The 25406-nt window shown below is 42.3% G+C and overlaps 1 non-coding gene across 1 annotated transcript; it reads left to right on the top strand.

The window, feature by feature from the left end:
* Positions 1 to 5645: 5645 nt before the first annotated feature.
* On the top strand, positions 5646 to 5717 carry trnag-ucc (transfer RNA glycine (anticodon UCC)). The gene has a single exon. It is a non-coding gene; the product is annotated as a tRNA-Gly (tRNA).
* Positions 5718 to 25406: the final 19689 nt, after the last annotated feature.

Below are 25406 nucleotides of genomic sequence, written 5' to 3' on the forward strand. Positions count from 1 at the left end.
GAGTTCATTCTGAACAGGTGTCTAATTTGTCTCTCAGGTTTACTATCTTTCAATATTTCTCACTCTGATACTCTGCCTGAGTTTTGGACTTGTGTGCAATTTGTATCATATGATACACTTTTCGAATGGATATTCCATGGATTAAAGTCATGTGTGTGAGAGTTCTGGGCTAGTATTCAATTTGAATCTCGGGGTACATTATTGGGATTCATTCTGTACCTTTGAATCGGGTACCATGTGTGATTTCTATCTGGTATTTAATTCGTAGCTAATGTTGCTCTATTGTGAGATTGACACTGTGCCTTTCACTCTGAGAGTGTGATTTTGGACTGGGATTTTTGTATCTACCTGTCAGCGGGACTGAGTTAGGGGGAAATGGAACAGTGTCTGCCTCACCTACTCTGCTTGACTGTTGGGTTGAAAATGTGTCTCTGGAAATTGTGATCATTGTGGGACTGACTACTCCTGCTGTCTGAGACTGTGGAACTGATGACCTGTCTGTGTCTCTGTGCTCTGTGAGTGATAATATACTTACTGTGTGTGAGAAGGAGCTGGCTGTACTGTTCCTTCTGCCTCGGGTGGAGGAAGCATCACATTTATTCTGGATCGTTCAAGGGTTTGCCTGGAGAAAGAAAATGATCTCTTGTTACTCAGGAACAGGTGAGGTAGAAAAGACAGAAGTGATCAGTTTAATATCTCTGTTAATGATCATTTTGAATATCCACAAATGAAATCCAGTGATACAAACAGTGTCAGTGTCTGACTCCACTGCAGTACTGCAGCACTCCGCTTCTGCATACCAGGTGTGTTGGGCTGTTTTACAACAATTTAATAACATCCAGACACGGCCCAACCCCTGCACCGATCCATGAATGGGACGACCCGATGGGGCAGGGACCTTTGTACAGGTCAGGTTTCTAATCCCCTCTCCCATGGGACTAACCGTTCAACCGAAACCAAACAGCCGCAGTTTAAAATGTGTCCTTGACACTTCTCACCTGATGCCTGCAATAGATGCTCTTTGTATAACTCCCCACATCCTTACTGTCCGGCTCTGTTTCCACTCTTCACTGTCCAATAACAATAAACAGGGTGAGGCTGGAACTAAACCAGGACCATTCACTACTGGTTTGGGGAGAGAAAGCAGCAATGATTTTAATAGCAGGTTCTTCCCATTCTCTCTCCCTTCCCCTGGACACACCCTGTCCACACACAGTCCGAGAATGACCTCTCCCTTCCCCCCTCTCACTCCATGTTCCGGGACCAGTTCCTGATCCACTCCGCCTCTTACAAACAGCCCCCGGACTCCCCCTGACCTTCCCCCGGACTCAATGCCGATGTCTGAGCCCATCTGCGGACACGGTCCCGAAGCGATGATCTGCTGTAACGAGGCTGCTCTTTGCTCCCTTCCCCCGGGGGCCGTGATCTCTCCATTCCCGGCTGTTTTAAACCATCTTCTTCCGCTCACTGAGGGAATGGCGCCCACAATTCCCAATCCAAAAATCGATGGAAACTTTCCCCAATTGGAATTTTTCCGAGTCTGAGCAAAGGAAGTGGGACTGGGGGAAAGGTCAGAGGGAATGGGGTCCACAGGCAGTGCAGGAACAGGCAGCAGAATGGGAAACAGATGGGATTCCATCAGTGCCTAACGCTGGAATCCAGACTGACTTTACAATCTCCAACTATTAAACTAGATGTTTCCATCCCTGCTGTTTCTCTCGGGGTCTTTTGATGGTAAAGAGCCTTTCAGAGATAAAGTGTGCGGCTGTGAAATCAGCCAATGGATTCTCTTCATTAATGGCCCCTATAATGTGTGACTGAGAGAGGATTTCTCAAAACAATCCTGGAGAAACATGGGAGGAAAGTGGGAGTCGGTGTATTTGCTGGGACCGTGTAGGGTTAATATCAGGCAGCAACAGTCGCAGATTAATGTAACCGGAGTGAAACTGTAGGTCACTGAGAGTAATATCGAACAGCCCTGAGCTGTAAAACTGCAGATAGTACAACAGGCATTAGAGGGTTAAATGTGACCCATTGTTTCTGTCCCTCTCTGTACTGTCGCTGAGTGTGGGATTAATAGTGTTTCTGACCCTTGTACAATATCAGTGAGAGATGAGATTGCATTTTTTGTCTCTCCAACGCGATCTTTCTCGATAAAACAGCAACTTTACCGGTCAGTCTGGAACTAATACTGTTAACGTCTGTCTGTCACTGTGACTCACCGCTCTCTCTGTCTCTCTCACCATGTCTGCCTCCCTCTCTCTCTCTGGTGCTGTACATGAAGGCGGATACTGCTATTGAGCGTGATTTGGACACAGATCGGGAGTGTAAGACTGATACTGTCTATCTCTCGCTCTATTGCTGGAAATGAAAGTGGGATACTGTCTGATATAAAATAGAGAGAATGCGATGGCCGGGCCGGGCCTCACTGTAACTGGGGATGTTTCGGCTCCAGTCCCAGTTCATGGTCATAATCTTTTCACAGATTCAGGGCGAGAGTCTCTGTGAGACGGTAACACTGGCGGAGAAACTCCGCGTCATAACTCAAACCCCAACACATGAGATTCTCCAAATAAGCTGGAATAAGGTGTTTGTAAAACGCTGAACCCGTCTGGGAGGGGATGTGTGGGGAGATAGAACAGGGAAACAGACTGAAATGGAGGAGCCGAGTTGACTTGTTATTGAATGGACTGTATTTAGGCAGGAATATTAACGATTTCTCATTGTAACGGGGCTTATTTGAAAGCTTCGGGTTTTGGGAATCCTTGAATATGAAGCCCGGGTCTGTCAGGGTTTGTGCGGAGCGCTGAGGTTCGGTTCTATTATCGATAAACGGTTTGAAACTGTCGGATGGAGAGAACTGGAGGTGGAGCTGGAAGATCAGAGGCCGCTCTCCGCTCTGTCACTCTGACTGTCTCCTCCCCTCCCGATTTCTCTGTTTAATCCCCCATATGGAACCAAAGCGGGTCGGTGGACTCTAAACACGGTTTACTCGTTAACAGGACGAAAGGCGAGTCATGTTCCTGATCTCCTGGGCACCAGGCAATTCACTGTTATTTGTTTCTGTACAGAGTTACATTTCAGTGATTCCCCAGTGAGTTTGATGCGTTATGTAAATAATCCAACAAATAGAACAGAAACGGAGCGAAGCGCTGAATTCCACAGATGTAGAAAGGTTAATCGAGCAGTTCTGGTGATTCATTACGAGCCCAGCATGGCAAGTAGTTTAAATAAATACAAGAAATCTGGTGATGTGTGGGCTGGGGTCTATAAGTCACCGTTTAAAGTACCGGACTGTAGTCACTGCCCCGACTCCAGTCCCATTAATACCTCATCTCGTCCACAACGAGAAAAAAGCAGCTCAAAGCCACACTGGTAGCATATCAGCGTCTCCCTTCAGACAGTAACCAGGCCTTTCACAGATACAGAGGGTGGCTCTGAAAAGAGCCTTTACACCGAGTTACATTGAAACTACAGCACAGAAACAGGCCATTCGGCCCAACTAATCTATGCCGGTGTTTATGCTGCTCATGAGCCTCCTCCTTCCTTACTTCATCGAACCCTATCGGCATATCCTTCTATACCTTTCTCCCTCATGTGCTGATCTATCTTCCCCTGAAATGCCCCGATGTTATTTGTCTCAGCTACTCCTTGTAGTTGAAAGTTCCACATTCTATCCACTCTCTGGGTGAAGCAATTTCTCCTGAATTCCCTATTTGATTTATTAGCGACTATTTTATATTTATTACCTGAAGTTTTGGACTCCCCACAAGTGGAAACATTTTCTCTGCATCTATCCTAACAAACCCTATCATTATCTTAAAAATTTCGATCAGATCAACCCTCAGCCTTCTCTTTTCTTCTGAAACGAGACCCAGTCTGTTCAGTCTTTCCTGATAAGAATATCCTCTCATTTCTGGTATCATCCTTGTGAATCTTGTTTGAACCTTCTCCAGTGCCCCTATGTCTATAATATGGAGACGAGACCTGTTCGCAGTATTCCAAGTCTGGTCTAAACAAGGTTCTATACAAGTTTAACATAACTTCTTTGCTTTTCAACTCTATCCCTCTAGAAATGAATCCTAGTGTTTGATTTGTCTTTTTATGACCTGATTAACCTGGGTCGTTACTTTTAGTAATTTGTGTATCTGTCCCACGAGATCCCTTTGCTCCTCTATCCCGTTTAGACTCTTATTATCCAAGCAGTGTGTGACCTCCTGATTCTTCATTCTGCAAGTTTATTAATGTCCTCTTGCATTTTGTATTAACTAAATCCCCCAATTTGGTGTCGTGCACAAATTTTGGAATTGTACTTCCGATTCCCGAATCCAAATCGTTAATGTAAATTGTGAAGAACAGTGGTCCCATCACCTGGAACTCCACTTCCCACGTTTTGCCACTCTGAGTAGCGACCCTTAACCTCTATTCTCGGCTTTCAATTTTGTACCCAACTTACTGTTCATTCTGCCACCTGACCTGACTCCACGTGCTCTGAACTTAGCCATGAATCTACAATGTGGTACATTATAGAAGGCCTTCGGAAAACCCAAATATATCACATCTACTGCATTAAACTTGTCTACACTTTCTGTTCCTTCTTCAAAGATTTCAATAAGGTTGGTCCTGTCCTTTGGGTTATCAGATTAAGCCTTGGCCGGTTTACTTGCTCTTGGAGCTCACAATGCTGGTTTTCTTCGGCATCAGCACGGCCTGGATATCAGACAACACCCTGAGCGATGGTCACCCGTCCCAGCAGCTTGTTGAGCTCCTCGTCGTTGCGGATGGCCAGCTGCACAGGTGTCTGGGGATGATGCGGGTCTTCTTGTTTGTCCAGGGCCGCTTTGCCGGGCAGCTCGAGGATTTCAGCCGTCAGATACTTGATGCACAGCAGCCAGATAGACCGGGGCTCCGGCACCCACACGTTCAGCATAGTTCCCCTTTCGCAGGAGCCTGTGAACACGGGTAACAGGGAACTGCAGTCCGCCCCGGGAGGAGCGAGACTTGGCCTTGGACCGAGCTTTACCGCCGGTTTTTCCTCTTCCAGACATTTCCACAATCTCACAAACACTTTCACAAAGAATGAAGAAATCCTCCCGCACTCGCCCTTCTTATACCTTCTGGAGGAGTACAGTGGGGGCACTTGTGATGTGTCTCTCTCAGAGTGTTTACACTGCCCGCTCACCCTCACTGATATTCTATCTTTGAACTGCTGTAATATTGACCTTTAGTAATATTGCTGCTCCTCCTCCTTTCCCTATTTCCCTGTCCTTTTTAAAGTTCTTATGGACTTGAATATTAAGCTGCCATTCCTGCCCAGTTGGTAGTCAGGTCTCTGTAATGATTTAATGGAATTATTTAACTTTACTCAATGGCTGATGTGAGCTGTGGTAAAATGTATTTCCAGCTGGTCAAGTATTGCAGGTATCGACTGTCTCTTCAGTCCGATATCAGGTGAAGAATTACTGGCTGGTGTGGAATTTCCATTGATTGGGGGTTGGTGAAATCTACTGGGCGGAAACAGGAACTGCAACAGAGCGAGAAAGGATCCGTCAGAAACCAGTGAAAATGAAGAACAAAATCCAACAGCCTGCAGTGTCTGTTCAGGATCTGATGTTTGGGAACTATTTTAATGTTGGTTATTTTCAGCGATGGTGGTATAGTGGTGAGCATAGCTGCCTTCCAAGCAGTTGACCCGGGTTCGATTCCCGGCCATCGCAATTAAGTGTTCTTATTAGTTTATTTCCATCAGAAACTGTTAAGTTCACAATCGAATTTGATGCAGTTAAGTTGGAAATTGTTTCCAAGACAGAATCGAGTGTAATTGCAGTAAAATGTTATCAACCTTCATTTATTTTCCCTATCGAAGGAAAAGAGGAAAAACATGCTGGAAATACTGATTTGCCAAGGGTCGAATGAGAGTGAGGAAGGGAAATGATATGTTAGCCTTTTTTGGAAGGGTGTTGGAATATAAGAGTGAGGAGGTCTTGCTGCAATTGTAGTATGAGGAAATATTGTGCAAAATTGGCCAATATTGGTTGGAGTTTAGAAGAATGAGAGTTGATCGCATTGAAATGTATAAAATTCTTAGACGGCTTGGCAGTGTGGATGCTGAGAGTCTGATTCCCCTGGCGGGAGAGTCAAGAACGAGAGCTCATACTCTCAAGATGAGGGGTCGGCCATTTAGGACCAACATGAGGAAACATTTCTTCACTCGAAGGATTGTGAATCTTTGGAATTCTCTACAACCCAGAGGGCTGTGGATGCTCAGTCGTTGAGTTATATTCAAAGCTGAGATCGATAGATTTTAAGAGAGCAACATGCATGATAAAAGTGAGAGCACCATGCATTATAAAAGTGAGAGCACCATGCATTGTTATCAGTGAGAGCACCATGCATTTAAAAAAGTGAGAGCACCATGCATGACAAACAGTGAGAGCAGCATTGATTATGAACAGTGAGACCAATATGCATTTTAAACAGTTAGAGCACCGTGCATTATAAACAGTGAGAGCACCGTACATTATAAACAGTGAGAGCAACATGCATTATAAACAGTGAGAGCACCATGCATTATAATCAGTGAGAGCAGCATTGATTATGAACAGTGAGACCAATATGCATTATAAACAGTGAGAGCACCATGCATTATAAACAGTAAGAGCACCGTGCATTATAAACAGTGAGAGCACCATGCACTATAAACAGTGAGAGAACCATGCATTGCAAACAGTGAGAGCAGCATTGATTATGAACAGTGAGACCACGATGCATTTAAAACAGTGAGAGCACCGTGCATTATAAACAGAGAGAGCACCATGCATTATAAGCAGAGAGAGCACCATGCATTGTAAACAGTGAGAGCACCATGCATTATAAACAGTGAGAGCACCATGCATTTTAAACAGTGAGAGCACCATGCATTTTAAACAGTGAGAGCACCACGCATGATAAACAGTGAGAGCACCGTGCACGATAAACAGTGAGAGCACCGTGCACGATAAACAGTGAGAGCACCATGCATTATATACAGTGAGTGCACCATGCATTACAAGCAGTGAGAGCACTATGCACATTAAACAGTGAGAGCACCATGCATTATAAACTGTCAGAACACCATGCATTATAAACAGTAGGAGCACAATGCATTATAAACAGTGAGGGCACCATGCATTATAAACAGTGAGAGCACCGTGCATTATAAGCAGTGAGAGCACAAAGCATTATAAACAGTGAGAGCACAATGCATTGAATGCAGTGAGAGCAACATGCATGATAAACAGTGAGAGCAACGTGCATTATAAACAGTGAGAGCACCATGCATTATAAACAATGAGAGCAACGTGCATTATAAACAGGGAGAGCACCATGCACATTAAACAGTGAGAGCACCATGCAATATAAACTGTCAGAACACCATGCATTATAAACAGTAGGAGCACAATGCATTATAAACAGTGAGAGCACCATGCATTATAAACAGTGAGAGCACTGTGCATTATAAGCAGTGAGAGCACAAAGCATTATAAACAGTGAGAGCACAATGCATTGAATGCAGTGAGAGCAACATGCATGATAAACAGTGAGAGCAACGTGTATTATAAACAGTGAGAGCACCATGCATTATAAACAATGAGAGCAACGTGCATTATAAACAGTGAGAGCACCATGCATTATAAACAGTGAGAGCACCATGCATTATAAACAGTGAGAGCAACATACATTATAAACAGTGAGAGCACCATGCATTATAACCAGTGAGAGCACCATGCATTATAATCAGTGAGAGCAGCATTGATTATGAACAGTGAGACCAATATGCATTATAAACAGTGAGAGCACCATGCATTATAAACAGTAAGAGCACCATGCATTATAAACAGTGAGAGAACCATGCATTATACACAGAGAGATACCAAGCATTATATACAGTGAGAGCACGATGCATTATAAACAGTGAAAGCACCATGCATGATAAACAGTGAGCGCACCATGCATTATAAACAGTGAGAGCACGATGCATTATATACAGTGAGTGCACCGTGCATTACAAGCAGTGAGAGCACTATGCACATTAAACAGTGAGAGCACCATGCATTATAAACTGTCAGAACACCATGCATTATAAACAGTAGGAGCACAATGCATTATAAACAGTGAGAGCACCATGCATTATAAACAGTGAGAGCACTGTGCATTATAAGCAGTGAGAGCAACATGCATGATAAACAGTGAGAGCACAATGCATTGAATGCAGTGAGAGCAACATGCATGATAAACAGTGAGAGCAACGTGTATTATAAACAGTGAGAGCACCATGCATTATAAACAGTGAGAGGAACGTGCATTATTAACAGTGAGAGCACCATGCATTATAAACAGTGAGAGCACCATGCATTATATACAGTGAGTGCACCATGCCTTATAAGCAGTGAGAGCACTATGCACATTAAACAGTGAGAGCACCATGCATTATAAACAGTGAGATACCAAGCATTATAGACAGTGAGAGCACGATGCATTTTAAACAGTGAGAGGACCATGCATTTCAACCAGTGAGAGCACCATGCATTATAAACAGTGAGAGCGCCATGCATTATAAACAGTGAGAGCGCCATGCATTATAAACAGTGAGAGCGCCATGCATTATAAACAGTGAGAGCGCCATGCATTATAAGCAGTGAGAGCACCATGCATTTTAAACAGTGAGAGGACCATGCATGATCAACAGTGAGAGACCAATGCATTTTAAACAGTGAGAGCACCATGCATTACAAACAGTGAGAGGAGCATTGATTATGAACAGTGAGACCAATATGCATTATAAACAGTGAGAGCACCTTGCATTAGAAACAGTGGGAGCACCATGCTTTATAAAGAGTGAGAGCAACATGCATTATAAACATTGAGAGCACCATGCATTGTAAGCAGTGAGAACACCATGCATTTAAAACAGTGTGAGCACCATGCATTATAAAGAGTGAGAGCCCCATGCATTTTAAACAGTGAGAGCACCGTGCATTTTAAACAGTGAGAGCACCGTGCATTTTAAACAGTGAGAGCACCTTGTATTTTAAACTGTGAGTGCACCTTGTATTTTAAACTGTGAGTGCACCTTGTATTTTGAACTGTGAGAGCACCGTGCATTTTAAACAGTGCACCTTGTATTTTAAACTGTGAGAGCACCATGCATTATAAATTGTGAGAGCACCATGCATTAAAAACAGTGAGAGCACCATGCATTGTAAACAGTGAGATACCAAGCATTATATACAGTGAGAGCACCATGCATTTTAAACAATGAGAGCACACTGCATGACAAACTGTGGGAGCACCATGCTTTATAAGCAGTGAGAGCACCATGCATTATAAACCGTGAGAGCACCATGCATTTAAAACAGTGAGAGCACCATGCATTTTAAACAGTGAGAGCACCATGCATTATGGGCAGAGAGAGCACCATGCATTTTAAACAGTGAGAGCACCGTGCATTATAAACAGTGAGAGCACCGTGCATTTAAAACAGTGAGAGCACCGTGCATTTTAAACAGTGAGAGCACCTTGTATTTTAAACAGTGAGAGCAACGTGCATGTTTATCAGTAAGTGCACCGTGCATTTTAAACAGTGAGAGCACCGTGCATTTTAAACAGTGAGAGCACCATGCATTATGAACAGTGAGAGCACCGTGCATTTAAAACAGTGAGAGCACCGAGCATTTTAAACAGCAATTGCACCTTGTATTTTGAACAGTGAGAGCACCGTGCATTTTAAACAGTGAGAGCACCGTGCATTTTAAACAGTGAGAGCACCGTGCATTTTAAACAGTGAGAGCACCTTGTATTTTAAACCGTGAGTGCACCTTGTATTTTAAACTGTGAGAGCACCGTGCATTTTAAACAGTGAGAGCACAGTGCATTTTAAACAGTGAGTGCACCTTGTATTTTAAACTGGAGAGCACCGTGCATTTTAAACTGTGAGAGCACCGTGCATTTTTAACAGTGAGAGCACCGTGCATTTTAAACAATGAAAGCACCGTGCATTTTAAACAATGAGAGCACCGTTCATTATAAACATTGAGTGCACCGTGCATTTTAAACAGTGAGAGCACCTTGTATTTTAAACTGTGAGAGCACCTTCTATTTTAAACTGTGAGAGCACCGTGCATTTTAAACAAGGAGTGCACCGTGCATTTTAAACAATGAGAGCACCGTGCATTTTAAACAATGAGAGCACCGTGCATTTTAAACAGTGAGAGCACCGTGCATTTTAAACAGTGAGAGCACCGTTCATTATAAACAATGAGTGCACCGTGCATTTTAAACAGTGAGAGCACCGTTCATTATAAACATTGAGTGCACCGTGCATTTTAAACAGTGAGAGCACCTTGTATTTTAAACTGTGAGTGCACCTTGTATTTTAAACAGTGAGAGCACCGTGCCTTTTAAACAGTGAGAGCAACGTGCATTTTTATCAGTAAGTGCACCGTGCATTTTAAACAGTGAGAGCACCTTGTATTTTAAACAGTGAGAGCACCTTGTATTTCAAACTGTGAGTGCACCGTGCATTTTAAACAGTGAGAGCAACGTGCATTTTTATCAGTAAGTGCACCGTGCATTTTAAACAGTGAGAGCACCTTGTATTTTAAACAGTGAGAGCAACGTGCATTTTAAACTGTGAGAGCACCATGCATTTTAAACAGTGAGAGCACCGTGCATTTTAAACAGTGAGAGCACCGTGCATTTTAAACAGTGAGAGCACCGTGCATTTTAAACAATGAGAGCACCATACATTTTAAACAGTGAGAGCACCGTGCATTTTAAACAGTGAGAGCACCGTGCATTTTAAACAGTGAGAGCAACGTGCATTTTTATCAGTAAGTGCACCGTGCATTTTAAACAGTGAGAGCACCTTGTATTTTAAACTGTGAGTGCACCGTTCATTTTAAACAGTGAGAGCACCTTGTATTTTAAACTGTGAGAGCACCTTGTATTTTAAACAGTGAGAGCACCGTTCATTATAAACATTAATGCACCGTGCATTTTAAACAGTGAGAGCACCTTGTATTTTAAACTGTGAGAGCACCGTGCATTTTGAACAATGAGAGCACCATACATTTTAAACAGTGAGAGCACCGTGCATTTTAAACAGTGAGAGCACCGTGCATTTTAAACAGTGAGAGAACCGTGCATTTTAAACAGTGAGAGCAACGTGCATTTTTATCAGGAAGTGCACCGTGCATTTTAAACAGTGAGAGCACCTTGTATTTTAAACTGTGAGTGCACCGTTCATTTTAAACAGTGAGAGCACCTTGTATTTCAAACTGTGAGAGCACCTTGTATTTCAAACAGTGAGAGCACCTTGTATTTTAAACAGTGAGAGCACCGTTCATTATAAACATTAATGCACCGTGCATTTTAAACAATGAGAGCACCGTGCATTTTAAACAGTGAGAGCACCGTGCATTTTAAACAATGAGAGCACCGTGCATTTTAAACAATGAGAGCACCGTGCATTTTAAACAGTGAGAGCAACGTGCATTTTTATCAGTAAGTGCACCGTGCATTTTAAACAGTGAGAGCACCTTGTATTTTAAACTGTGAGTGCACCGTTCATTTTAAACAGTGAGAGCACCTTGTATTTTAAACTGTGAGAGCACCTTGTATTTTAAACTGTGAGAGCACCTTGTATTTTAAACAGTGAGAGCACCGTTCATTATAAACATTAATGCACCGTGCATTTTAAACAGTGAGAGCACCGTGCATTTTAAACAGTGAGAGCACCGTGCATTTTAAACAATGAGAGCACCGTGCATTTTAAACAGTGAGAGCACCGTGCATTTTAAACAATGAGAGCACCGTGCATTTTAAACAGTGAGAGCACCGTGCATTTTAAACAGTGAGAGCACCGTGCATTTTAAACAGTGAGAGCACCGTGCATTTTAAACAGTGAGAGCAACGTGCATTTTTATCAGCAAGTGCACCGTGCATTTTAAACAGTGAGAGCACCTTGTATTTTAAACTGTGAGTGCACCGTTCATTTTAAACAGTGAGAGCACCTTGTATTTCAAACTGTGAGAGCACCTTGTATTTCAAACAGTGAGAGCACCTTGTATTTTAAACAGTGAGAGCACCGTTCATTATAAACATTAATGCACCGTGCATTTTAAACAATGAGAGCACCGTGCATTTTAAACAGTGAGAGCACCGTGCATTTTAAACAATGAGAGCACCGTGCATTTTAAACAATGAGAGCACCATACATTTTAAACAGTGAGAGCACCTTGTATTTTAAACTGAGAGAGCACCGTGCATTTTAAACTGTGAGAGCACCGTGCATTTTAAACAGTGAGAGCAACGTGCATTTTTATCAGTAAGTGCACCGTGCATTTTAAACAGTGAGAGCACCTTGTATTTTAAACTGTGAGTGCACCGTTCATTTTAAACAGTGAGAGCACCTTGTATTTTAAACAGTGAGAGCACCTTGTATTTTAAACTGTGAGAGCACCTTGTATTTTAAACAGTGAGAGCACGTTCATTATAAACATTAATGCACCGTGCATTTTAAACAGTGAGAGCACCTTGTATTTTAAACTGTGAGAGCACCGTGCATTTTAAACTGTGAGAGCACCTTGTATTTTAAACTGTGAGTGCACCGTGCATTTTAAACAGTGAGAGCACCTTGTATTTTAAACTGTGAGTGCACCGTTCATTTTAAACAGTGAGAGCACCTTGTATTTTAAACAGTGAGAGCACCTTGTATTTTAAACTGTGAGAGCACCTTGTATTTTAAACAGTGAGAGCACCGTTCATTATAAACATTAATGCACCGTGTATTTTAAACAGTGAGAGCACCTTGTATTTTAAACTGTGAGTGCACCTTGTATTAAACTGTGAGTGCACCTTATATTTTAAACTGTGAGTGCGCCTTGTATTTTAAACTGTGAGAGCGCCGTGCATTTTAAACAATGAGAGCACCTTGTATTTTAAACAGCAATTGCACCTTGTATTTTGATCAGTGAGAGCACCGTGCATTTTAAACAGTGAGAGCACCATGCATTGTAAACAATGAGAGCACCTTGTATTTTAAACTGAGAGCACCGTTCATTATAAACATTGAGTGCACCGTGCATTTTAAACAGTGAGAGCACCTTGTATTTTAAACAGTGAGAGCACCTTGTATTTTAAACAGTGAGAGCACCTTGTATTTTAAACAGTGAGTGCACCGTGCATTATAAAGTTGCAACAATGTCCAGAGCAGGTGTGTGTGAAGCCCAGGGAGGGAAGAGAAAACACACCCAGGGGGAGGGTTGGACCCTGCAGCAAACACTGAGCAGCTCAGACAAGCAGAGCGGAACCGGTTGGAGGCATTCAGAGGAAAGGCAGGGGAGAAACAAGCTGCAGACTTGGATTCGGGCGAGATTCTGTGCAACTGGGGGAGTGTGAGGGAGAGAGTGAGAGGGAGGGAGAGAGAGAGGAGGGATAGGGGGAGAGAGCACCTTGTGTTTTAAACAGTGAGTGCACCTTGTATTTTAAACTGTGAGAGCACCTTGTATTTTAAACAGTGAGAGCACCGTGCATTTTAAACTGTGAGAGCACCGTGCATTTTAAACAGTGAGAGCACCGTGCATTTTTATCAGTAAGTGAACCGTGCATTTTAAACAGTGAGAGCACCTTGTATTTTAAACTGTGAGAGGACCTTGTATTTTAAACTGTGAGAGCACCGTGCATTTTAAACAGTGAGAGCACCTTGTATTTTAAACAGTGAGAGCACCTTGTATTTTAAACAGTGAGAGCACCGTGCATTTTAAACAATGAGAGCACCATACATTTTAAACAGTGAGAGCACCGTGCATTTTAAACAGTGAGAGCACCGTGCATTTTAAACAGTGAGAGCAACGTGCATTTTTATCAGTAAGTGCACCGTGCATTTTAAACAGTGAGAGCACCTTGTATTTTAAACTGTGAGTGCACCGTTCATTTTAAACAGAGAGCACCTTGTATTTTAAACAGTGAGAGCACCGTGCATTTTAAACAGTGAGAGCACCGTGCATTTTAAACAATGAGAGCACCGTACATTTTAAACAGTGAGAGCACCGTGCATTTTAAACAGTGAGAGCAACGTGCATTTTTATCAGTAAGTGCACCTTGTATTTTAAACTGTGAGAGCACCTTGTATTTTAAACAGTGAGAGCACCGTTCATTATAAACATTAATGCACCGTGCATTTTAAACAGTGAGAGCACCTTGTATTTTAAACTGTGAGTGCACCGTTCATTTTAAACAGTGAGAGCACCTTGTATTTTAAACAGTGAGAGCACCTTGTATTTTAAACTGTGAGAGCACCTTGTATTTTAAACAGTGAGAGCACCGTTCATTATAAACATTAATGCACCGTGCATTTTAAACAGTGAGAGCACCTTGTATTTTAAACTGTGAGAGCACCGTGCATTTTAAACTGTGAGAGCACCTTGTATTTTAAACTGTGAGTGCACCGTGCATTTTAAACAGTGAGAGCACCTTGTATTTTAAACTGTGAGTGCACCTTGTATTTTAAACAGTGAGAGCACCTTGTATTTTAAACTGTGAGAGCACCTTGTATTTTAAACAGTGAGAGCACCGTTCATTATAAACATTAATGCACCATGCATTTTAAACAGTGAGAGCACCTTGTATTTTAAACTGTGAGAGCACCTTGTATTTTAAACTGAGAGCACGGTGCATTTTAAACTGTGAGAGCACCGTGCATTTTAAACTGTGAGTGCACCTTGTATTTTAAACTGTGAGTGCACCGTGCATTTTAAACTGTCAGAGCACCGTGCATTATAAACAGTGAGAGCGCCGTGCATTATAAACAGTGAGAGCGCCGTGCATTTTAAACAATGAGAGCACCTTGTATTTTAAACAGCAATTGCACCTTGTATTTTGATCAGTGAGAGCACCGTGCATTTTAAACAGTGAGAGCACCATGCATTGTAAACAATGAGAGCACCTTGTATTTTAAACTGAGAGCACCGTGCATTATAAACAGTGAGAGCACCGTGCATTATAAACAGTGAGAGCAACGTGCATTTTTTTCAGTAAGTGCACTGTGCATTTTAAACAGTGAGAGCACCGTTCATTATAAACATTGAGTGCACCTTGTATTTTAAACAGTGAGAGCACCTTGTATTTTAAACAGTGAGAGCACCTTGTATTTTAAACAGTGAGAGCACCTTGTATTTTAAACAGTGAGTGCACCGTGCATTATAAAGTTGCAACAATGTCCAGAGCAGGTGTGTGTGAAGCCCAGGGAGAGAAGAGAAAACACACCCAGGGGGAGGGTTGGACCCTGCAGCAAACACTGAGCAGCTCAGACAGGCAGTGCGGAACCGGTTGGAGGCATTCAGAGGAAAGGCAGGGGAGAAACAAGCTGCAGACTTGGATTCGGGCGAGATTCTGTGCAAGTGGGGGAGTGTGAGGGAGAGAGTGAGAGGGAGGGAGAGAGAGAGGAGGGATAGGGGGAGAGAGCACCTTGTATTTTAAACAGTGAGTGCACCTTGTATTTTAAACTGTGTGAGCACCTTGTATTTTAAACAGTGAGAGCACCGTGCATTTTAAACAGTGAGAGCACCGTGCATTTTAAACAGTGAGAGCACCGTGCATTTTAAACAGTGAGAGCACCGTGCATTTTAAACAATGAGAGCACCGTGCATTTTAAACAATGAGAGCACCGTGCATTTTAAACAATGAGAGCAACGTGCATTTTTATCAGTAAGTGCACCGTGCATTTTAAACAGTGAGAGCTCCTTGTATTTTAAACTGTGAGTGCACCGTTCATTTTAAACAGTGAGAGCACCTTGTATTTTAAACAGTGAGTGCACCGTTCATTTTAAACAGTGAGAGCACCTTGTATTTTAAACTGTGAGAGCACCTTGTATTTTAAACAGTGAGAGCACCTTGTATTTTAAACAGTGAGAGCACCGTGCATTTTAAACAATGAGAGCACCATACATTTTAAACAGTGAGAGCACCGTGCATTTTAAACAGTGAGAGCACCGTGCATTTTAAACAATGAGAGCACCGTGCATTTTAAACAGTGAGAGCACCGTGCATTTTAAACAGTGAGAGCACCGTGCATTTTAAACAGTGAGAGCACCGTGCATTTTAAACAGTGAGAGCAACGTGCATTTTTATCAGTAAGTGCACCTTGTATTTTAAACTGTGAGAGCACCTTGTATTTTAAACAGTGAGAGCACCGTTCATTATAAACATTAATGCACCGTGCATTTTAAACAGTGAGAGCACCTTGTATTTTAAACTGTGAGTGCACCGTTCATTTTAAACAGTGAGAGCACCTTGTATTTTAAACTGTGAGAGCACCTTGTATTTTAAACTGTGAGTGCACCGTGCATTTTAAACAGTGAGAGCACCTTGTATTTTAAACAGTGAGAGCACCGTTCATTATAAACATTAATGCACCGTGCATTTTAAACAGTGAGAGCACCTTGTATTTTAAACTGTGAGAGCACCTTGTATTTTAAACTGTGAGTGCACCGTGCATTTTAAACAGTGAGAGCACCTTGTATTTTAAACTGTGAGTGCACCTTGTATTTTAAACAGTGAGAGCACCTTGTATTTTAAACTGTGAGAGCACCTTGTATTTTAAACAGTGAGAGCACCGTTCATTATAAACATTAATGCACCATGCATTTTAAACAGTGAGAGCACCTTGTATTTTAAACTGTGAGAGCACCTTGTATTTTAAACTGAGAGCACGGTGCATTTTAAACTGTGAGAGCACGGTGCATTTTAAACTGTGAGAGCACCGTGCATTTTAAACTGTGAGTGCACCTTGTATTTTAAACTGTGAGTGCACCTTATATTTTAAACTGTGAGTGCGCCTTGTATTTTAAACTGTGAGTGCACCGTGCATTTTAAACTGTGAGTGCGCCTTGTATTTTAAACTGTGAGAGCACCGTGCATTTTAAACTGTCAGAGCACCGTGCATTATAAACAGTGAGAGCGCCGTGCATTATAAACAGTGAGAGCGCCGTGCATTTTAAACAATGAGAGCACCTTGTATTTTAAACAGCAATTGCACCTTGTATTTTGATCAGTGAGAGCACCGTGCATTTTAAACAGTGAGAGCACCATGCATTGTAAACAATGAGAGCACCTTGTATTTTAAACTGAGAGCACCGTGCATTATAAACAGTGAGAGCACCGTGCATTATAAACAGTGAGAGCAACGTGCATTTTTTTCAGTAAGTGCACCGTGCATTTTAAACAGTGAGAGCACCGTTCATAATAAACATTGAGTGCACCTTGTATTTTAAACAGTGAGAGCACCTTGTATTTTAAACAGTGAGAGCACCTTGTATTTTAAACAGTGAGTGCACCGTGCATTATAAAGTTGCAACAATGTCCAGAGCAGGTGTGTGTGAAGCCCAGGGAGAGAAGAGAAAACACACCCAGGGGGAGGGTTGGACCCTGCAGCAAACACTGAGCAGCTCAGACAGGCAGTGCGGAACCGGTTGGAGGCATTCAGAGGAAAGGCAGGGGAGAAACAAGCTGCAGACTTGGATTCGGGCGAGATTCTGTGCAACTGGGGGAGTGTGAGGGAGAGAGTGAGAGAGAGGGGAGAGGGAGGGAGAGAGAGAGGAGGGATAGGGGGAGAGAGCACCTTGTATTTTAAACAGTGAGTGCACCTTGTATTTTAAACTGTGTGAGCACCTTGTATTTTAAACAGTGAGAGCACCGTGCATTTTAAACAGTGAGAGCACCGTGCATTTTAAACAGTGAGAGCACCGTGCATTTTAAACAGTGAGAGCACCGTGCATTTTAAACAATGAGAGCACCGTGCATTTTAAACAATGAGAGCAACGTGCATTTTTATCAGTAAGTGCACCGTGCATTTTAAACAGTGAGAGCACCTTGTATTTTAAACTGTGAGTGCACCGTTCATTTTAAACAGTGAGAGCACCTTGTATTTTAAACAGTGAGTGCACCGTTCATTTTAAACAGTGAGAGCACCTTGTATTTTAAACTGTGAGAGCACCTTGTATTTTAAACAGTGAGAGCACCGTTCATTATAAACATTAATGCACCGTGCATTTTAAACAGTGAGAGCACCTTGTATTTTAAACTGTTAGAGCACCGTGCATTTTAAACAATGAGAGCACCGTGCATTTTAAACAGTGAGAGCACCGTGCATTTTAAACAATGAGAGCACCGTGCATTTTAAACAGTGAGAGCACCGTGCATTTTAAACAGTGAGAGCACCGTGCATTTTAAACAGTGAGAGCACCGTGCATTTTAAACAGTGAGAGCAACGTGCATTTTTATCAGTAAGTGCACCGTGCATTTTAAACAGTGAGAGCACCTTGTATTTTAAACTGTGAGTGCACCGTTCATTTTAAACAGTGAGAGCACCTTGTATTTCAAACAGTGAGAGCACCTTGTATTTTAAACAGTGAGAGCACCGTTCATTATAAACATTAATGCACCGTGCATTTTAAACAGTGAGAGCAACGTGCATTTTAAACAATGAGAGCACCGTGCATTTTAAACAATGAGAGCACCGTGCATTTTAAACAGTGAGAGCAACGTGCATTTTTATCAGTAAGTGCACCGTGCATTATAAACAGTGAGAGCACCGTTCATTATAAACATTGAGTGCAGCGTGCATTTTAAACAGTGAGAGCACCTTGTATTTTAAACAGTGAGAGCACCTTGTATTTTAAACAGTGAGTGCACCGTGCATTATAAAGTTGCAACAATGTCCAGAGCAGGTGTGTGTGAAGCCCAGGGAGAGAAGAGAAAACACACCCAGGGGGAGGGTTGGACCCTGCAGCAAACACTGAGCAGCTCAGACAAGCAGAGCGGAACCGGTTGGAGGCATTCAGAGGAAAGGCAGGGGAGAAACAAGCTGCAGACTTGGATTCGGGCGAGATTCTGTGCAACTGGGGGAGTGTGAGGGAGAGAGTGAGAGGGAGGGAGAGAGAGAGGAGGGATAGGGGGAGAGAGCACCTTGTATTTTAAACAGTGAGTGCACCTTGTATTTTAAACTGTGAGAGCACCTTGTATTTTAAACAGTGAGAGCACCGTGCATTTTAAACTGTGAGAGCACCGTGCATTTTAAACAGTGAGAGCACCGTGCATTTTAAACAATGAGAGCACCGTGCATTTTTATCAGTAAGTGCACTGTGCATTATAAAACAGTGAGAGCACCGTGTATTTTAAACAGTGAGAGCACCGTGCATTTTAAACAATGAGAGCACCATACATTTTAAACAGTGAGAGCACCGTGCATTTTAAACAGTGAGAGCACCGTGCATTTTAAACAATGAGAGCACCGTGCATTTTAAACAGTGAGAGCACCGTGCATTTTAAACAGTGAGAGCACCGTGCATTTTAAACAGTGAGAGCACCGTGCATTTTAAACAGTGAGAGCAACGTGCATTTTTATCAGTAAGTGCACCTTGTATTTTAAACTGTGAGAGCACCTTGTATTTTAAACAGAGAGCACCGTTCATTATAAACATTAATGCACCGTGCATTTTAAACAGTGAGAGCACCTTGTATTTTAAACTGTGAGTGCACCGTTCATTTTAAACAGTGAGAGCACCTTGTATTTTAAACAGTGAGAGCACCTTGTATTTTAAACTGTGAGAGCACCTTGTATTTTAAACAGTGAGAGCACCGTGCATTTTAAACTGTGAGAGCACCTTGTATTTTAAACTGTGAGTGCACCGTGCATTTTAAACAGTGAGAGCACCTTGTATTTTAAACTGTGAGTGCACCTTGTATTTTAAACAGTGAGAGCACCTTGTATTTTAAACTGTGAGAGCACCTTGTATTTTAAACAGTGAGAGCACCGTTCATTATAAACATTAATGCACCATGCATTTTAAACAGTGAGAGCACCTTGTATTTTAAACTGTGAGAGCACCTTGTATTTTAAACTGAGAGCACGGTGCATTTTAAACTGTGAGAGCACGGTGCATTTTAAACTGTGAGAGCACCGTGCATTTTAAACTGTGAGTGCACCTGATATTTTAAACTGTGAGTGCACCTTATATTTTAAACTGTGAGTGCGCCTTGTATTTTAAACTGTGAGTGCACCGTGCATTTTAAACTGTGAGTGCGCCTTGTATTTTAAACTGTGAGAGCACCGTGCATTTTAAACTGTCAGAGCACCGTGCATTATAAACAGTGAGAGCGCCGTGCATTATAAACAGTGAGAGCGCCGTGCATTTTAAACAATGAGAGCACCTTGTATTTTAAACAGCAATTGCACCTTGTATTTTGATCAGTGAGAGCACCGTGCATTTTAAACAGTGAGAGCACCATGCATTGTAAACAATGAGAGCACCTTGTATTTTAAACTGAGAGCACCGTGCATTATAAACAGTGAGAGCACCGTGCATTATAAACAGTGAGAGCAACGTGCATTTTTTTCAGTAAGTGCACCGTGCATTTTAAACAGTGAGAGCACCGTTCATAATAAACATTGAGTGCACCTTGTATTTTAAACAGTGAGAGCACCTTGTATTTTAAACAGTGAGAGCACCTTGTATTTTAAACAGTGAGAGCACCTTGTATTTTAAACAGTGAGAGCACCTTGTATTTTAAACAGTGAGTGCACCGTGCATTATAAAGTTGCAACAATGTCCAGAGCAGGTGTGTGTGAAGCCCAGGGAGAGAAGAGAAAACACACCCAGGGGGAGGGTTGGACCCTGCAGCAAACACTGAGCAGCTCAGACAGGCAGTGCGGAACCGGTTGGAGGCATTCAGAGGAAAGGCAGGGGAGAAACAAGCTGCAGACTTGGATTCGGGCGAGATTCTGTGCAACTGGGGGAGTGTGAGGGAGAGAGTGAGAGAGAGGGGAGAGGGAGGGAGAGAGAGAGGAGGGATAGGGGGAGAGAGCACCTTGTATTTTAAACAGTGAGTGCACCTTGTATTTTAAACTGTGTGAGCACCTTGTATTTTAAACAGTGAGAGCACCGTGCATTTTAAACAGTGAGAGCACCGTGCATTTTAAACAGTGAGAGCACCGTGCATTTTAAACAGTGAGAGCACCGTGCATTTTAAACAATGAGAGCAACGTGCATTTTAAACAGTGAGAGCAACGTGCATTTTTATCAGTAAGTGCACCGTGCATTTTAAACAGTGAGAGCACCTTGTATTTTAAACTGTGAGAGCACCTTGTATTTTAAACAGTGAGAGCACCGTTCATTATAAACATTAATGCACCGTGCATTTTAAACAGTGAGAGCACCTTGTATTTTAAACTGTGAGAGCACCGTGCATTTTAAACAATGAGAGCACCGTGCATTTTAAACAGTGAGAGCACCGTGCATTTTAAACAGTGAGAGCACCGTGCATTTTAAACAGTGAGAGCACCGTGCATTTTAAACAGTGAGAGCAACGTGCATTTTTATCAGTAAGTGCACCTTGTATTTTAAACTGTGAGAGCACCTTGTATTTTAAACAGTGAGAGCACCGTTCATTATAAACATTAATGCACCGTGCATTTTAAACAGTGAGAGCACCTTGTATTTTAAACTGTGAGTGCACCGTTCATTTTAAACAGTGAGAGCACCTTGTATTTTAAACAGTGAGAGCACCTTGTATTTTAAACTGTGAGAGCACCTTGTATTTTAAACAGTGAGAGCACCGTTCATTATAAACATTAATGCACCGTGCATTTTAAACAGTGAGAGCACCTTGTATTTTAAACTGTGAGAGCACCGTGCATTTTAAACTGTGAGAGCACCTTGTATTTTAAACTGTGAGTGCACCGTGCATTTTAAACAGTGAGAGCACCTTGTATTTTAAACTGTGAGTGCACCTTGTATTTTAAACAGTGAGAGCACCTTGTATTTTAAACTGTGAGAGCACCTTGTATTTTAAACAGTGAGAGCACCGTTCATTATAAACATTAATGCACCATGCATTTTAAACAGTGAGAGCACCTTGTATTTTAAACTGTGAGAGCACCTTGTATTTTAAACTGAGAGCACGGTGCATTTTAAACTGTGAGAGCACGGTGCATTTTAAACTGTGAGAGCACCGTGCATTTTAAACTGTGAGTGCACCTTGTATTTTAAACTGTGAGTGCACCTTATATTTTAAACTGTGAGTGCGCCTTGTATTTTAAACTGTGAGTGCACCGTGCATTTTAAACTGTGAGTGCGCCTTGTATTTTAAACTGTGAGAGCACCGTGCATTTTAAACTGTCAGAGCACCGTGCATTATAAACAGTGAGAGCGCCGTGCATTATAAACAGTGAGAGCGCCGTGCATTTTAAACAATGAGAGCACCTTGTATTTTAAACAGCAATTGCACCTTGTATTTTGATCAGTGAGAGCACCGTGCATTTTAAACAGTGAGAGCACCATGCATTGTAAACAATGAGAGCACCTTGTATTTTAAACTGAGAGCACCGTGCATTATAAACAGTGAGAGCACCTTGCATTATAAACAGTGAGAGCAACGTGCATTTTTTTCAGTAAGTGCACCGTGCATTTTAAACAGTGAGAGCACCGTTCATAATAAACATTGAGTGCACCTTGTATTTTAAACAGTGAGAGCACCTTGTATTTTAAACAGTGAGAGCACCTTGTATTTTAAACAGTGAGAGCACCTTGTATTTTAAACAGTGAGAGCACCTTGTATTTTAAACAGTGAGAGCACCTTGTATTTTAAACAGTGAGAGCACCTTGTATTTTAAACAGTGAGAGCACCTTGTATTTTAAACAGTGAGTGCACCGTGCATTATAAAGTTGCAACAATGTCCAGAGCAGGTGTGTGTGAAGCCCAGGGAGAGAAGAGAAAACACACCCAGGGGGAGGGTTGGACCCTGCAGCAAACACTGAGCAGCTCAGACAGGCAGTGCGGAACCGGTTGGAGGCATTCAGAGGAAAGGCAGGGGAGAAACAAGCTGCAGACTTGGATTCGGGCGAGATTCTGTGCAACTGGGGGAGTGTGAGGGAGAGAGTGAGAGAGAGGGGAGAGGGAGGGAGAGAGAGAGGAGGGATAGGGGGAGAGAGCACCTTGTATTTTAAACAGTGAGTGCACCTTGTATTTTAAACTGTGTGAGCACCTTGTATTTTAAACAGTGAGAGCACCGTGCATTTTAAACAGTGAGAGCACCGTGCATTTTAAACAGTGAGAGCACCGTGCATTTTAAACAATGAGAGCACCGTGCATTTTAAACAATGAGAGCAACGTGCATTTTTATCAGTAAGTGCACCGTGCATTTTAAACAGTGAGAGCACCTTGTATTTTAAACTGTGAGTGCACCGTTCATTTTAAACAGTGAGAGCACCTTATATTTTAAACAGTGAGTGCACCGTTCATTTTAAACAGTGAGAGCACCTTGTATTTTAAACTGTGAGAGCACCTTGTATTTTAAACAGTGAGAGCACCGTTCATTATAAACATTAATGCACCGTGCATTTTAAACAGTGAGAGCACCTTGTATTTTAAACTGTGAGAGCACCGTGCATTTTAAACAATGAGAGCACCGTGCATTTTAAACAGTGAGAGCACCGTGCATTTTAAACAATGAGAGCACCGTGCATTTTAAACAGTGAGAGCACCGTGCATTTTAAACTGTGAGAGCACCGTGCATTTTAAACAGTGAGAGCAACGTGCATTTTTATCAGTAAGTGCACCGTGCATTTTAAACAGTGAGAGCACCTTGTATTTTAAACTGTGAGTGCACCGTTCATTTTAAACAGTGAGAGCACCTTGTATTTCAAACAGTGAGAGCACCTTGTATTTTAAACAGTGAGAGCACCGTTCATTATAAACATTAATGCACCGTGCATTTTAAACAGTGAGAGCAACGTGCATTTTAAACAATGAGAGCACCGTGCATTTTAAACAATGAGAGCACCGTGCATTTTAAACAGTGAGAGCAACGTGCATTTTTATCAGTAAGTGCACCGTGCATTATAAACAGTGAGAGCACCGTTCATTATAAACATTGAGTGCACCGTGCATTTTAAACAGTGAGAGCACCTTGTATTTTAAACAGTGAGAGCACCTTGTATTTTAAACAGTGAGTGCACCGTGCATTATAAAGTTGCAACAATGTCCAGAGCAGGTGTGTGTGAAGCCCAGGGAGAGAAGAGAAAACACACCCAGGGGGAGGGTTGGACCCTGCAGCAAACACTGAGCAGCTCAGACAAGCAGAGCGGAACCGGTTGGAGGCATTCAGAGGAAAGGCAGGGGAGAAACAAGCTGCAGACTTGGATTCGGGCGAGATTCTGTGCAACTGGGGGAGTGTGAGGGAGAGAGTGAGAGGGAGGGAGAGAGAGAGGAGGGATAGGGGGAGAGAGCACCTTGTATTTTAAACTGTGAGAGCACCTTGTATTTTAAACAGTGAGTGCACCTTGTATTTTAAACTGTGAGAGCACCTTGTATTTTAAACAGTGAGAGCACCTTGTATTTTAAACAGTGAGAGCACCGTGCATTTTAAACTGTGAGAGCACCGTGCATTTTAAACAGTGAGAGCACCTTGTATTTTAAACAGTGAGAGCACCGTGCATTTTAAACAATGAGAGCACCGTGCATTTTTATCAGTAAGTGCACTGTGCATTATAAAACAGTGAGAGCACCGTGTATTTTAAACAGTGAGAGCACCGTGCATTTTAAACAGTGAGAGCACCGTGCATTTTAAACTGTGAGAGCACCTTGTATTTTAAACTGTGAGAGCACCGTGCATTTTAAACAGTGAGAGCACCTTGTATTTTAAACAGTGAGTGCACCGTGCATTTTAAACAGTGAGAGCACCTTGCATTTTTATCAGTAAGTGAACCGTGCATTTTAAACAGTGAGAGCACCTTGTATTTTAAACTGTGAGAGCACCTTGTATTTTAAACAGTGAGAGCACCGTGCATTTTAAACAATGAGAGCACCATACATTTTAAACAGTGAGAGCACCGTGCATTTTAAACAGTGAGAGCACCGTGCATTTTAAACAATGAGAGCACCGTGCATTTTAAACAATGAGAGCACCGTGCATTTTAAACAGTGAGAGCACCGTGCATTTTAAACAGTGAGAGCACCGTGCATTTTAAACAGTGAGAGCAACGTGCATTTTTATCAGTAAGTGCACCGTGCATTTTAAACAGTGAGAGCACCTTGTATTTTAAACTGTGAGTGCACCGTTCATTTTAAACAGAGAGCACCTTGTATTTTAAACAGTGAGAGCACCGTGCATTTTAAACAGTGAGAGCACCTTGTATTTTAAACAGTGAGAGCACCGTGCATTTTAAACAGTGAGAGCACCGTGCATTTTAAACAATGAGAGCACCGTACATTTTAAACAGTGAGAGCACCGTGCATTTTAAACAGTGAGAGCAACGTGCATTTTTATCAGTAAGTGCACCGTGCATTATAAACAGTGAGTGCACCTT

This window comes from Heptranchias perlo, unplaced genomic scaffold (assembly GCF_035084215.1).
Source record: "Heptranchias perlo isolate sHepPer1 unplaced genomic scaffold, sHepPer1.hap1 HAP1_SCAFFOLD_47, whole genome shotgun sequence".
NCBI classification, from domain to species: Eukaryota; Metazoa; Chordata; class Chondrichthyes; order Hexanchiformes; family Hexanchidae; genus Heptranchias; species Heptranchias perlo.